At 39.6% G+C, this 15,659-nt stretch overlaps 1 long non-coding RNA gene across 3 annotated transcripts in view; it reads right to left on the reverse strand.

Moving 5' to 3' along the window:
- The window catches only part of LOC143523307 (uncharacterized), an 88,190-nt gene that overhangs the window by 49,960 nt on the left and 22,571 nt on the right, over window positions 1-15,659 (reverse strand). For all 3 annotated transcript variants that reach the window (XR_013133280.1, XR_013133279.1, XR_013133281.1), the window contains exon 3: window positions 9,730-9,857. This is a non-coding gene — a long non-coding RNA (uncharacterized LOC143523307). The remainder of the gene's footprint in view (window positions 1-9,729; window positions 9,858-15,659) is intronic.

A 15,659-nucleotide genomic window follows, 5' to 3' on the forward strand; every position in this document is an offset into this window, starting at 1 on the left:
CCAATTTAGATAATTAGACCTACTCTTTTAGATGAACTATGCAGAATACATTAATGGATGGTTGTTTTAAAGTCAATAAGTAGTAGTGCCGTTGAAGGTGATTCAATATTTTCTCAAGTGTTGATAACAGCTTGGAGTTTTCATAATGTAATTAATGATTAACATTCAATTTCCCCTGAATCCTTTGTGCTTTTTTTTGTTTTCAGATCAATGCTGAATTCAAAAGGATCACAACCATGCCACTAGGCCCCCTTTTGGTAGCAATTTCGGTATTATGACCAAAGTACAGTAAGTTTTGCAGCTAAAAGGTCTATTTCTGTCTATTTAAGTGCAGTTTCACCATTCATAATGAATACTAATGCAACATGATTATTTCATGCTCAAACTTTTTTCCCCATCTGTGGTCCTTAAATTATGTTCTTCTCTGATCTGAGATCAGTTGATGACAAACTCCTGGTGTTTGTACCTACCTGCAATCTGTGCGGAACAAGTTTGTATACATTTAGCTTTGCTCAGTGTGGCATTGAGAATCATTGAGGAGCTGAAGTTAAAAGTGAACAAGCTCTTACTTCAGCCCCTTAAAGCGATACTGTACCATTTTCAGAAATCAGCTCATATTGCACCTCACCTTCAGTTAAATAATGGAGTTTTACCTTTCTTCCTTCCGATCAGAGTCTGACAGTGCAAATTGCACCTCCAAGTTAATAATAATAATAATAATAATAATAATAATAATAATAATAATTATTATTATTATTATTATTATTATTATTGAATTATTATTATTATTAACATTGAATCCTATGGTTCCAGCTAGCTACTAGGTGGACCCATGAGATTCAATGATGATTACTAGCTTTGAACTGGAACTAACATCGCCAGACTAAGAGGGGCTAGAAGAACAGAAAAAGGTATAACAACCATTTAACTCATGAGGAGTTGTAAAATTAACTTATTTCCAGAAATGGTGGGGTATTGCTTTAAAGTAAAGTACTTTGGCTCAATAAAGACAATAATCAAGAAAATGTCTTCCAGTGTGATGATGTTGATGCCTATTGAATATGTTTTGGATGCATCTTCCAAAAGAAAATTTGTGTATGTTCCTATTTTGAAAGTTTTGTCAGAACTTTTAAACTGTAATGATATTCTAGAAAAAATACACATACATACAGAAGGTACGCCAAATTTTGCACTTGGGTTGTCTCTTTTTAAAACATACAGAGACGGATTGAGCTGCAAAGACAATCAATTGCTGTCTTCAGAAAATTTAAGCATAGCTCTAGGATTATACATCGATGACTTTGAAGTGTGTAACCCATTAGGCACTTCACGGAAGAAGCATAAGGTCTGTGCAGTTTATTGGGTGATTTCAAATTTGCCAGTACAGTATAGGTCCTCTGTGCAATCCATTTATTTGGCTTGTCTCTGTTCCAGCAGTGATGTGAAAAAGTATGGCTATGATGTTATTTTTCAGCCATTGGTGAAAGACTTGGAATTACTTGAGCAGCAGGGCTTATATGTTCAGAAACTGGGAGCAAGTATTAAAGGTACTGTACTCTATGTTTCTGCAGACAATTTGGGTGCCCACTCGTTTTCTGGCCTGCAGGAAAGCTTTAACGTGGATAAATTCTGTAGATTTTGCTTTGCCACTCGCAAGGATATAAACGTTCATGAGGTAAGAGAGGGACGTTTCCCACTTAGAACAGTTGAAGCTCATGAACACATTGTTAGAATTGAAAAAGAGTACACATTTGGTTTCACTGGATGCTGTAAAAAGAGATTGTGTTCTTAATAGGCTTTCTTATTTCCACTCAGTACATGGATTTCCTCCAGATTTTATGCATGACTTGCTAGAAGGAATAGTACCAAGTGAGTTAAGCTTATGTCTGAAGTCTTTGATTTCCAAACATTATTTTACATTAGATGATCTCAACTGCATCATCCAATCCTTTCCTTACAAGTCAACTGATAAAACAAACAGACCGACACAACAGATTCCAAAATCATTTGCATTGAAGTGTTCCGTTGGTGGTAACTGCCATGAGAACTGGACTTTACTGCGATTACTGCCACTAATGATTGGTAACAAAATACCAGAGAATGACAAGACATGGCAAATTGTCTTGGTGCTAAAAGATATTGTTGAGCTCCTGGCAAGTAGCTATTTTTCGGATGAGACCTTGTGCTACTTAGAGTCCAAAATCTCAGATCATAGATCTGAGATTTTATTAAAAGAAGTTTTTCCCCATTTCCATTTTCTGCCCAAGCATCACTTCTTGGAACACTACACCGAACTTACTCGTAGATTTGGCCCACCAATTGATTTCTGGACTATTCGTTTTGAAGCTAAACACAGCTTTTTTTAAAAGAGTAGTGCATGATGTTAAAAATTTCAAAAATATCTTGCTCACTCTCGCTACAAAACACCAACTTTCATTGGCTTATTATCTGGACCAGCCAAGTCTTTTCAAACCTGAACTGGAGGTAGAGCACGTTGCCGTTGTTTCACTGGACACATTGGAGCACTCCATGAAGAAGGCTGTAGAGTGCAAATATGCCAATATTACCACTGTATCTCTTGCAACTCATGTGAATCTCCAAGGCACCAAGTATGCAGAAGGCATGTTTTTATCTGTGGGACACACCAGTGGACTCCCTGACTTTGGAAAGTTGGTGAAAATTCATCATTGAACCCTTCAAGGCGTGGTACATAGACCATTTGCGGAGTTATGAACTGGTGAAAAACCACAGCCCTGAGCTAAAAATTGTGGAACCATACGAGTTAAATGGATATCATCCTCTGTACCCATACATTCGAGCAGGCAAAATAATGGTGACACCAAAAACCTTCCTGCTTCTTTAAGGTATAGTTATTTAGATAAAAACATGTATGTATTATACACTTATATTTATATATGTATTTTAAATATTTGCTTGCATTACACTGCAGAAAATGCCTCTTTTGTGAACACAAGAGACTTCTTATGGTTTGATTTTAAAGGCCTGTTTATGGTTAATGTATTTTGCATTCAGTGATTGCATTCTACATTTCTAAAATGTTTTCATTTTTTGTTCTGTTTATTTTATCGACAGCCCTGCTCTGCAAACAAGATGCTTTTTCGTGTGATCATCTCACAACAGGACATTCGTAAAATTAAGCTGGATTCTGTTCCTGACTCTGTGGACAGCCTCAAACTGATGCTAAGAAGCAAACTGCAGCTAACTGACTCTTTTGATCTTCAGTATGAAGATGAAGACTTCCATGACTTTTGCAACCTTACATGTATAGCTGATCTGCCTAAAGCCTGGTTTATACTTTCGCGAGCGACCGTAGCGCGTGACTCCGCCCACCTCGCGCTACCCTGCGCGAGCGGTGTAGGCGTTTATACTTTCGCGAGCGTCACTGCAGTGTTCTCCGAAACGATAGGTGGCGATAAGTGGCAGTGGAGAATAAAAAACCCCTGCAAAACCGGGGAAAGAACATTTTTACCTGACCAGAGACCGTATATATACACATCAGGCATCAAACGTAAATATGGCTTTGCAGTGTTGTCCGAAACGATATGTGGTAGTATAAAGAAACACCCCTCAAAAAAAGGGGAATGAACATTTACCTGACGCATTTTGATGTTGCTTTGTGTTTCAGGTTTGAAAAGAAATTACGTTAACCAATAAATAATGTGATTAAAAAAGCAAATTATTTCTAATCATTTCAAGTATATGTATTAATATTTAACTTCCGGCTTGGCCCCCCGGCGTAGGGGCGGTTGGCCCGCTCCCCTGGGCGGTGGTGGTATGGGGCGGCCGGGTGCTCCTCGGCGGGAGGTGGGCCCTGCCGGGTGGTGGGTGGCTTTCCGGGCGCGTGGCGCCGTGGTTTTGCCGCTGGCCCCGGGGGGGGCATCCTGGGGGGGAGGCGCTCTGTTCCCTCTGGTTCCCCTGGACCTGCGCTCCTTGACTGGTGGGGCGCTGTCCGGGGTCTCTCTCTCCCGCCTGCGGGGGCGGGCGGGTGAGGGTTTCTGGGAAGTGCGGCTCTGGTACTCCACCGCTCTGTGGGGGGCCGTGGGCGGGTGGGATTCCCGGGTCTCTCTCCACCCGCCTCTGGCCTCTGGGGGAATGCTGTCGCAGCTACCCACCCTTGCTGGTAAGTACATTCCATACATCTATCCTATGTTGCACTTCTAGGTTGCACATAAACACACACACCCATACATCGCACTCATCTGCACTATATGTATTTGGTTTACTTTCTGTACTTCTTTGCAGTGGTCATTTGAGCTGGTTGCGTGTTTTATTTTATTAATATTATTATTATTATTATTATTATTTTATTATTATTAATTTTTTTTTCTTCTTCTTTTCTTTTTCTTCTCCTTTCTTCTCCTACCTCTGTCTTTTCCCTTTTTATTATTTCTCTCCCCCTCTTTTCTTGGTCCACCTAACCCCAATAATTATCACTTTGCATATTGTTATCACTATATATTGTTATCACTACACTATATATTATACAGAATTGTTATAATTGCCATTTAAATCTGTACATAAAAACAAAGTTGTCCTCCAAAGATGGGGGGGTGGAGGTGGGCAAAAAAAAAAAAAAAAAAACTTAATTATGTTTATCGTGCTGGAAAATATTGAAATGGACCTTGAAAGTGCCGTACAAGTGCTTTAATTCCACCTTGTATAGGTGTATGAACCCTGCAAACATGACTGTCGATCTCGCTGAAGCGCGGCGCGCGCGCGAAGTTACAAAATTCGAGAGGTGCACAACCTCGCACAGCGACAGCACGGGAGGCCCTCGCGCATGGGCGGAGCCTCAGCGATTACGTCATTTTCGCCACGCGGACCCTTGCGCCGCTCGCGGCACGTCAAGTATAAACCAGGCTTAAGGAGAAAGCAACATTAAGGGTCCTTTTCAACCCATTTACAGATACACTTTCTGACTCAAGTTTGGACACTGCAAGCTTATCTCTCTCACCTTCAACATCCTCTGAAGCAAGCAACCATTCACGGCCATCTTCAGGTCGTTCACAGATATGGCCAGTTTCGTTTACCATCCTCTCTTTCTCATACGATGTTGAACTGAGGCTGAGACAGGGCAATGAGGCTTATCGAAAAGATGGTGTGCTTTTGACCATCTCTAGAGACATGAAGTCTGAAATTTTAGACAAACTTGCTGAGGCAATATATTCATACAAAGCTTATCCCGAAAATAAGGAATTTGAAAGTGTAGCCATTGCACTAGTTGAAAAACACCCTTCTCTAAAAGAACCGGGCTCCACATGTGGGTGGTATGGATGAAAACTTAGTTTAAAGTTTAAAATGGGGAACTATAGACAAAAGCTAAGAGAAGCAGGTTGTCAAGAACTGACAGTGAATTCAGAGAAGAGAGGCGCTGTCCAAGACAGAGGAAAACGAAACAAAGTAAAGAAGCCTAGAAGGTCTGAGACAAATTTTCTTCCAGACCTACCACAAGGCAAAGACCAGAAAAGTCTGGAAGAGGAGCGAGATCACATCATTCAAGAAATGAAGAAAAGGAACCCTGACCTGGCTATTATAGATGCTAGAATGAGCAGCTCATATTCTTTGAGAAGACAGGAAGTTGTGGATGATGAGCCTCCTGTGTTGGAAATGATGACGAAATGGCCAGCACTCTTCACTGAGAGACAGGTTTGTTTTGTCTGTGGCATGTAAATATATACTGACCTGCCACTTTTTAAAAACTTATCAGCTCCACTTACCATCTAGAACTTGAGTACAATGACATATTAAACATTTATTACATAGCACAGTGTTGGATTCTATTTTGCATTGTGCTGAATAAATTCTAAATAGACTCAATTATGTGCTCTCTATAAGTAAACTTGCATTTGAAGTGTTTTAATATATCTACAGAAATCCATGACATTCAAAATATATTTGGGAGAAATTTATAATGATCTTGAGAGGTATTTATAATGATCTTGTCATATTACCCAGCTTAGCAGTGTAGTATTCTGTCACGTAGGGCAACGCCCCCTCTCGTAGCTGTCACTCTGGGTTCCCTCATGTCCGTGTTCCCTGCCTGTTTGTCCCGCCCTGCTCGTTGGTTTTAATGGATTCCTTGTTTGTTACCACACCCCTGTGTCATTGTCGTCACCTGTCCCTAGTTTAGTCCTGTGTATATTAGTCCCTGTGTCTCCCAGGTCTAGTTATCGGTTGTTTTGTTTATGCCTGTGATTTGTTCTCTGTTGTTTTCCTGTTCGCCGTACTACTACCGTTTAGTGAGTCCTCCTTGTTGTGTTTTGCCATGTCTGTCCGTGTTTCGTGTTCTGATTGCCTGCACGTTATGACCCATGCCTGTGACTACAACACTGCCTATGGAATTTCCTTGAATAAATCTCGCTCTCCTCAGCGTTTGTGTTCGCCTCAGTGTTCTGCTCCGCGCAGAACGTTACATATTCAATATAATAAACAATTGTTTTTGCTTATATGATCTTATCTTTCAAGTAGATCAGCATGGAATTTACCAGGCTTGTGTCAATGGACCTTAGCAAGTCTTTTTATGGGGGTCTTGATGGCCATCTCCTGAAGCTTCTTCAGCTGTACCGGTCAAAACGATTTGAAGCAGTGACAGAAATGACTGCCATACTGGAGAGCCTTGACAAGGATGTGAGTTGAGTTAATGTTAATTCTCAAAGTGTGTGATTGTGTGTGTGTGAGTGTGTAACAAGTCATTTTTATGCAGTTTTTTACTTTTTGGCAGACATCAAATCAAAGGAAGAGGACCGCTGTCCTGCAGGCATTGCCATGGTATTTGAGAGAGAATCCTTTCAAGTTCTTTATGATGTGTGAAGTATGTTAAACCTAAAGGAACAATTCAAACAAAAGTATACAAACTGTTTGGGATGTATAAGCAACATATAAAAGTGCAATTCATGTTTTAATTTATCAAGTCCACTGATGATGAGGGTGATGTCACCAAAGGAATGACCATTGGAATCCTCGCAGTTGTGGAGGATGTGAAGGAACCTCTCCCAGCAACCTACAGTGATGTGGCCCTAGTGATTGAAGAGCGTGTTGTCCTTCGTAAACTTGGTGATGTCTCAAATGCTTATATGAACTTGATGGGGCTTCTCTATGCATTGAATATGAACTACCCCAAATAACTCAAATATACCTTTGAGGTGACTCAGCGTCTGTTCATGGGCATTGAAATAGATTCCTGCACTGCAAGAGTACACTCACTCAAGAATAAGTTACTGAGTTAAGATCTGCGAAAAAGATATTTTTGTTTATATTTGTTTTTTATTTTCTTTTTGCAGGGGGTGGTTACAGAATGACATTAACTTGAGAATAAGTTTCTTAAATACAGAACAATTTTTTATTAGCCACATGTGATGTGGGTCTTGCTGTTATTGCATAACAGTGCATTTCCTTTAAATATATGTATATCGTTTATTTACAAGCATTTACAAATGTCAGTGAGAAGAAATGTTTAAAACGTGTGGTTCTGAAACAGCTGATATTGCTCCATGTTTCCATTTGTTTTGATGCCACACCAAACTGCATTTGTCAGTTTGTCCTTTTATTTATTTATTTATTATATATGAATATATAATATATAATATATATTATTTATTTATTATCACTTAAATTTATTTCTCTTTACATTTAATACTTGATTATTCATAGGTTTCTGAGCTGAAGTCACATGGAAGCAAGGGCCATTGTTTCTCCCTTTGTTTTAAAGCCATTCTACCTTTTTTCTGTTGTGATTGGAAATCATACAATCTTGCATGTTTTCTTTATCTGAAAGACTAATGGAAACTAATGGAAAATATGAAAATTGTTAATAAACATGTTTGGGATTATACCAGATGAAAATATATTTTTTATGAGCATGCTGATTACAACTATATTTATTAGATCATTGTTTGATAAATATGGGTTATTATTAACTATTACTTGGACATACAACTTAGTGCAGTAAATTGAGAAAATTAACTATATCATGTTAAAAGAACTTCATGCATGGTTGTGAATACTGAAAAAAATAAGTTCGGCCAGCATGGTCAAAGTTGCCTAAATAAAATTTCTTAATTGCTCTTTACTTAAAATAAACAGTTGAGTAAATTAATCGGTTGTTAGGTGAACAATCCTAGTTAAGTTATATAAACTTAACATGTTATATCTTTACAACATAACTGAGTCAAAGCAAAAAGATGACTTGACTAAGTTAAGTCTTTCTGCTTCGTTAGAGGAGTGATCATATTTTCTGTTTGTCTAGCGCAGAGGTAATGGTAGCCTGACTATGTGAACTTGACGGGCGGGCAGAAGTTAAGTTCTGAATAAGGAAAAGAGACAGAAGAACATTACAATGTTATGTTCATTTTAACACTCACTGCTCCATTTTATTAATCAACCGTTTACCGTTTTTAATAAGCCCATGTTCAGTGTAACGATCAAGCAGGCTACGTGCCTGACCACAGATTTGCGATAGAAACGCGTAAACGTAAACATCTTGTGTTCATGTTTCACAGCCAATGGGATAATGGAGAAATAGAGAAAACCAAATCAAAACTCCTGCACACTCCTCTCCGTGTTACCCTATGTGCACAGCGCAAGCGATTAAATCGCTCTCTGTCACCGAAGTAGCCATCACGACGGCAGGCAGCACGTGACATATGCAAATCAGTATTTATCTCAGTATTTATTTATTTTAGTCTATTGATGACCGGACACAAGATTATAAAGGAGTGCAGAAACAGTGTGTGTGTGTGTGTGTGTGTATGATTTAATTGTTTAATATTCTAAAAGGATAATATAGTCTATGACTAGACCTAATCCCTATCCAGGAAACCAAGCTTATCCCCTGCATAACACTGAAAAGGGTAAATCTTAGTAAAGCTACAGACAGAGTGTATATTGACTAACTCCACTAACCTGTCGACTTCTCAGCTCTTTGTAGAGATCAGGGTGCTTGTCTGCTAAATGCTTAGCTAGGTTGCTGGTGTTCCCTCCTCTGCACTGGATAGACTTATAACACCGTTTACAAACTGGGTTTGTGGTGTTGGTCGGATTCCCCACTTCATCAGCGATCAGCGAGGAACGCGCCCGTTTTGTCCACAAGTCGCGGACGAGAGACATCCGTTATTTTAGCCGTCGCCATTCTACGCTCGCTGCTGCTCTCTCTCGCTGCTGCTCTGCCGGCTTGCGCGTGCATGTGGCGCTCAACCGAGGCATTTGTTCAGAACTGTTCAGAACACTACGTTTATCTGAATCCTGCCACACCGACTGCTGCGGTGTGAATCAGTTTTCTTATGAACTGAATCAAATCGCGCCTACTAATTTGACTCATTTGAAGCTAGTGACTGGGCTATATACAGCATCGAAAGCATCGAACGCCAAAGAACCGAATCGTTTGTGACGACGTAGTATCGAAAAAGAATCGAACCTTCGGTACACCATGCAACTCTACTCTGCGTATCGGCCACTGGCTTAAATCATCCCGACAAGCGCCGAATCGCATTTGTTGAAATGAAGATGGTTCATAACTTTTGTTTGAAAATTATGTTGAGTGAAAGATACTATACATGGGATACAGCCAATAACCTGATCTACCAAAATATGTCTGGAACCTGAGACTGAGACATCCCTACTGTGATCAGAGACAAATAACTACTTAGTTTATAGGTAGGTGTGTAATTACAACAAAGCAGAATATTACCAGATTTATGTATCTCAACTTACAGGTTGCAGATCAATGAATGACTTTCTTGTCTCTTCACAGCTTGGATGGAAGGTCTTCCGGCCGATCCTATAGGCAGAAGCTGGTAGGACTACTGGCAATAATCTCAAAGCCATGTCACCTTGCGCATCTGGAAACAAGAATCTCTTATCAGGAATAAGAATATTTAGTAAGTATATATATACACACACACACACACACACACACACACACACACACACACACACACACACACACACTAGTGGTGGGCCGTTAACGGCGTTCGTTAATTTGATACTCTTATCGGGCGATATAAAAATTATCGCCGTTAATCTATTCTTAAAGTTGGGTTGGGAACTGGGTCGATTGAGGCAACTGATTTAGGCATGTAGTTTGAACAATACTAACTGATGAGGTATCAACTTAAGACTTGTAAGTTCTAAAACAAAAAGGGGAACCGACTAAATTCAAAATTTTCCTTTAAAACTGCTCCTTTAAAAATTTCAACTTACCTAAACTCCTGAGAAACGAAGACAGAAAAACCTGCTAGGAGGCTTATGGGTTAGTTTATAAAAACAGAGTAGGTTATAAGACCTGTAAGATTTTTAATTAATGGAAAGCATTTACAATTCATGTAGTTTGGGAACAGTTATTACATAAAAAGATTTTCCAAATACATGTCCATTCTTCATTAGGACATGAACGTCAGCTTGCTAACGTTTTACTAACGTGAAGACCATAATGTAGCACAGGATGAGCATATCATATATATTATAAAAATTGTTCTGAATTTCAGAAGAGTGCCACTACATACTGCTATACTGTATGAAAATAAATAAAAATAAATGTTTATGGACAACTTGTGTTATTGTGCATAATGTATAACAAGAGTACAGATGGGGCAATGTATGTCCTCAAAGGAAAAATGCAAAGGATAATGGTACATGGTCAAAAACTGAACCCTAACCTTAGTTTTTTTTTTTTTTTTTTTATTACAGCGAAGGAAAACATGTCTAGAATAGTCTGTAGCGCAGAGAAACAGCGATTATCATCGCCCTCTTTATAGGACCTTGCAACATGGAGAGGGTGGTGATCATCAAGACAGTTCACATCAACCACATCAAGCTCAGATGCAGGAGACACACAGTAGGAAAAATAGTGTCTTTCAAATCCTACTGTATCATACTTCCTCACAATCAGTTTGACAGAGGACTCCACTAGGGATGGGGAGATTCACCGATTCACATCGGTGAATCGGTACACATGTCTGCGATTCGACTGCACCGGTAGATTCAACATGCATCGGGTTTAATTTGCGGGCGAATTTACGGTGCATCGACTCTAGCCTTTTTGCATCGGCAAATACCATGGTTAAATCGGGTGTTTTGTTTTCCAGTATCTATTCCTTATTCTAATGTATTTACAGAGGCAACATACTTTTTATTTTTATTGATTTCTTTTTTTTTCAAGGCAACATAAATGCACCATCGTGTCCTCAGGTACTGACGCAAACACGCAGACGTACACAACAAAGATGGAGGGAAACGAGAGCATTAGCAACGACAAAGATATTTAATGCACCAAAAAAGACACACAAATCAAACGTGTGGCAATATTTCGATTTTTTAAGCGAGGTGGTCAACTTGACAAGAGGCACGCAATCTGCAAACAATGCCGTGGGGCTAAATACGTTAGTAGCACAACGAACCTGGCGACACACATGAAAAGACGGCACGGTGTGGACATCTCTGTGGCCGCTACCCCCTCGTAAGTCTAGCAGACAGTAGTGTTGCAGATCATAATTTTCACTATGTTAATACAGTACTTATAAAAACTGTTCATCTTATGTTTTAAACATTTTGTATAAATATAGATGGAGAAAATAACTGAATAATTCACTTGAATAAATTAATGCTCTGTCTGAATATACTGAATTATGCATTTTTTTACATTATGTATTGGTTTTGCTCCATTGAAAACAACCAGGGGCGGCATGGTGGTGTGGTGGTTAGCACTGTCGCCTCACAGCAAGGCGGTCTGGGTTCGATTCTCGGTCTGGGCTGCTCTGTGGAGTTTGCATGTTCTCCCTGTGCCTGCGTGGGTTTCCTCTGGGTACTCCGGTTTCCTCCCACAGTCCAAAGACATGCGTGTTAGGTTGATTGATCACTCTAAAATTGCCCGTAGGTTTGAGTGCGTGTGTGTTGGCCATGTGGTGGACTGGCGACCTGCCCATGGATTGGCTCCAGCCCCCCCGTGACCCAGACTAGCGGGATTAAGCGGTTCAGATAATGGATGGATGGATGGATGGGATGAAAACAACCAGGGGTGAGTTTCCCGAAACGTTCTTAGCGCTAAGTACTTCTTAACCTCATACGTTTCATACGAGGTTACGAAACCTTACGAACGTTTCGGGAAACCCACCCCAGATGCATACATCCCTTAAATTGTTTGAGAGTAAAGTAGAATTGTGCTACTGAGTTAAGAAAACTGATGGGTTAGGCCAATACATCCTCAAACCTCAACTAACTGTATCGAATGATAATTTATCAAACCGAATCCTCATATAATAAGTAATATCATTATCAAATCATTTTGAATCGCATCATATCGTGAACAGGAGTGATTTGTATCGCATTGTATCGACAAGGGATTTCAGAGTATCGCAGTTATATCGATTCGGTGACAGTGTATCGAGATGTGTATCGAATCTACCTTAGTGGTGAAGATATAAATCCTTAGACTCCACTGATACAATCTACCATAGCAAACTGAGGCTCACCATCACAAGCATGAGACTAGAAGAGACATTCCAGGCCTATATTCAGTGCCCCTCCATCTCACCCAAGATGGAACATTCACTTCAGTGAAAAGCGGCATTTCAAACTTGGAGGTGGTAACACAGCAGCATCTGATGCCTGTAGGCCATTGCTTTGCAGATGTTGCGAAAGTTACAAGTTACATGACTGAGTCTTTTGAAAAAGCCATGCTTGGCCTCAAATCGCATAGCCCACAACAGAACCACAGGGCCTAACTTCCTGATCGCACCAGGATAATGGACCATAAAGTGATGTTTTGGTTTTAGGTGCCTACCAGGGTAAAGCTCCAGAAAAAGACTGTGGTGCTGCTGGATGAGGTAACTTAAGAAAATTGATGCTTCTGGTGTTAATGATGGAGAAGAAATTAACTACATGCAACTCAGTAAAAGAAGAAGCAACTCCCAGTATTGGTTGCCCTCTGGGATAAGGTCACCGATGACAAGAGGAAGTAATCTTAACAGACACCAGGTCTGTGATGCAGTCTGCCTGAGAGCTCCATCTGGGTTTTTGAGCTCATGTGATTTAATAGGGGACGGCTTGTTATGACTGTCAATGTACCCATAATCAAAACTTGTAAGTCTGTAGTTGATCTGATCTAGTGTTATAAGCTTTTGCTCAATGAGGGAACTGAGAACAAGCTTGACTTCATATCCTCCAATTCCTTCCAGAATGTCATGCATGATATCTGGCGCAACATTGTCTACAACTTTGTAGAACTCCAGCCTGTTAAGTGCACTGTCTCTCTTAAGACCAGTCTCTGCTGGATTATTGAGATGCAAGTCAAGGTTATTTCTCAACAATGACTCATCCTCAACAGTCTGCACATGAAGGATTTCTTTTTGGACACAGCACCAGCGGCAAACATCCTTGCAGAAAAGCTCTCTGTGTATCCAAGGACTGCATTGAGCCCCAAGTTGTCGCCACAAATCTGGGCAATTCCAACCTTGACTACTCCCTTAAAACAAGGAGTGTCAATTTGAAGTCCATTAATTTCCAGACTTCGGATTTCATTTACAACCGGCTCCAACACACATCTATGCCATAGGTTTTGACATCATCTGTTTTGTACACTGCCAACAGAAAGTGGGCACTGAGGCTGGAAAGAAACTCTGGTGGCAAGCATTTCACTGTGAAATAAAGGAACCCTAACTTGTGGACAGATGTCTTTGATCCCAAAAGATTAACTGTCTCACAATCATCACAGTAAAGCAAGAGTGGAACTGCAAACTCTTTGGAAAAAAGAGGACTTGTCTTGAACATGGTGCCATCTCAAAAATCCTGGAGAGCACCAACTTCCTGCTCTCTGAGGTGCGCAAAAAGATGACCAAGACTACGCCCAGCAAATGCACATTTAAAACAGGAATACCCCATCAGATGTCTGTTTTCTACTTGCCTCATTTAGTTTTTTGAGCTGTGACATCAGTTTTAGCCTGGGATCAATCACAGTAACTAACGCCGCAATGGAAGGATCATCCAGTAAGAGAAAGTTCTCCTTATTAATTTCTTCAACTAAGTAATAAATAAAAAACAAAATGATCAATTCAGAAGTGGCAGATGAGATTAACCATTTTATTATTAATTTAGTTATTAAATGAATCAATTTTATATTAATGTACTTTCTTGTACCAGACCAGAAATTAACCTGAAAACCAGAAACAGCATTTTGATAGGAGGAAAAATTAATATGTTAAATTATTTTTGACTTTACAAACACAGATATGTATTATGACCAATTTTGATTAAGGCTGCAACAAACAACATTTTAATAATCAAATCATCTATTGACTAGGGATGCACCGAAAATTCGGCCACCGAAAATTTTCGGCCGAAATGGCTTAAATTTGCATTTTCGGTTTTCGGCCGAAATACTTTCATCACCGAAACAACACAGCCGAAACAATGTGCTGTGATGACGCAAGCAAAAATCGCCACCTGCACGTGCTTATTTGGATAAAGGCTAGCAAAAAAGTTTTCCAGTGATGGCGCCAAGGCAAAAGGACATTACACCAAAAATTATGAAACTCGTTGCCTTAGACGATCAGCCGTTCTCTGTCGTAGGGATTTCGTAGGCTAATAGAGCACATTGAGCCCCGTTATGTTTTGCCGAGCAGACATTTCTCAGAAGTGTGTTTACCTGAGCTGTTTAATGTTGTTGCAACTCACGTCACGTTTTTATGAGAGAATTTATATTTATCTTTCAGGCCAGTCAGTTATAATTAAATTTAACTCGTATAAAATACATATATTTATCCTCTCAGATAAAAACGGTCTGCAAGCGAGTTTAATTTAATTAGTGGTCGGCCGTTGTCAGCGGTATCGCCGTTAACGGCCCACCACTAATTTTACTTTATAATATGCATTACTGTAATGTCAGTGCTAAATAAATATTTTCAAATCAAATTTTGTAGTTGATTTATTCTTTGAATAGCAATGCCTTGATTTTAGTAAGGTTAGCCATAAATCCAATGTTACTAATAATTGGCATAATGTATTTCGGTGTTTCGGCTTTCGGCCTTGGTTTCCTCATTTTCGGTTTCGGCTAAGAATTTTCATTTCGGTGCATCCCTACTATTGACCAATATTTGCCGCAGACTCATTCATTCAGTCCATCATGAAATTAAATACTTTCAAGTAATTTTCATAAAAGTTAACTCGATCTGGGTTAACGCTCAAATCTGGGCTCAAAAGTTAACACTCAAATCTGGGAATCAGAGAGTCCAGTTTCCATTCTTTTAGTTTATCTTTAACAAAGGAATCCATGGAAGTCAACAGAGCTGAAAAAGAAGAAAATGTATTAACTAAACCACACCAATTAACAGTATTCCAGTTTTTAAATAAGTGGAATCCAGCCCAGACCAGGTTGCCTACAGAAAGTTTGATTTAAATTCAATAAAAAATAATAATAATAATAATAATACTATGTTCACAGTTAGAAAAAAAGGTAGTTTTCAGCATTTGTGTACATAACATGTTCATATACTGTATATTTTAATGCAAGAGTTTAAGAGTCACATCTCTGCACAAGTGCTGGACTGGGACAAAAAAATTGGCCCAGGTATTTTTGGCTTAGACCAGCCCGTCATAATTAGCGGAGCACAGCCAACCAGTAATTTGTGTGTGTTCCGTGAAGGAATGGA

The sequence above is a fragment of the Brachyhypopomus gauderio genome, chromosome 9 (assembly GCF_052324685.1).
Source record: "Brachyhypopomus gauderio isolate BG-103 chromosome 9, BGAUD_0.2, whole genome shotgun sequence".
Classification (NCBI taxonomy): Eukaryota; Metazoa; Chordata; class Actinopteri; order Gymnotiformes; family Hypopomidae; genus Brachyhypopomus; species Brachyhypopomus gauderio.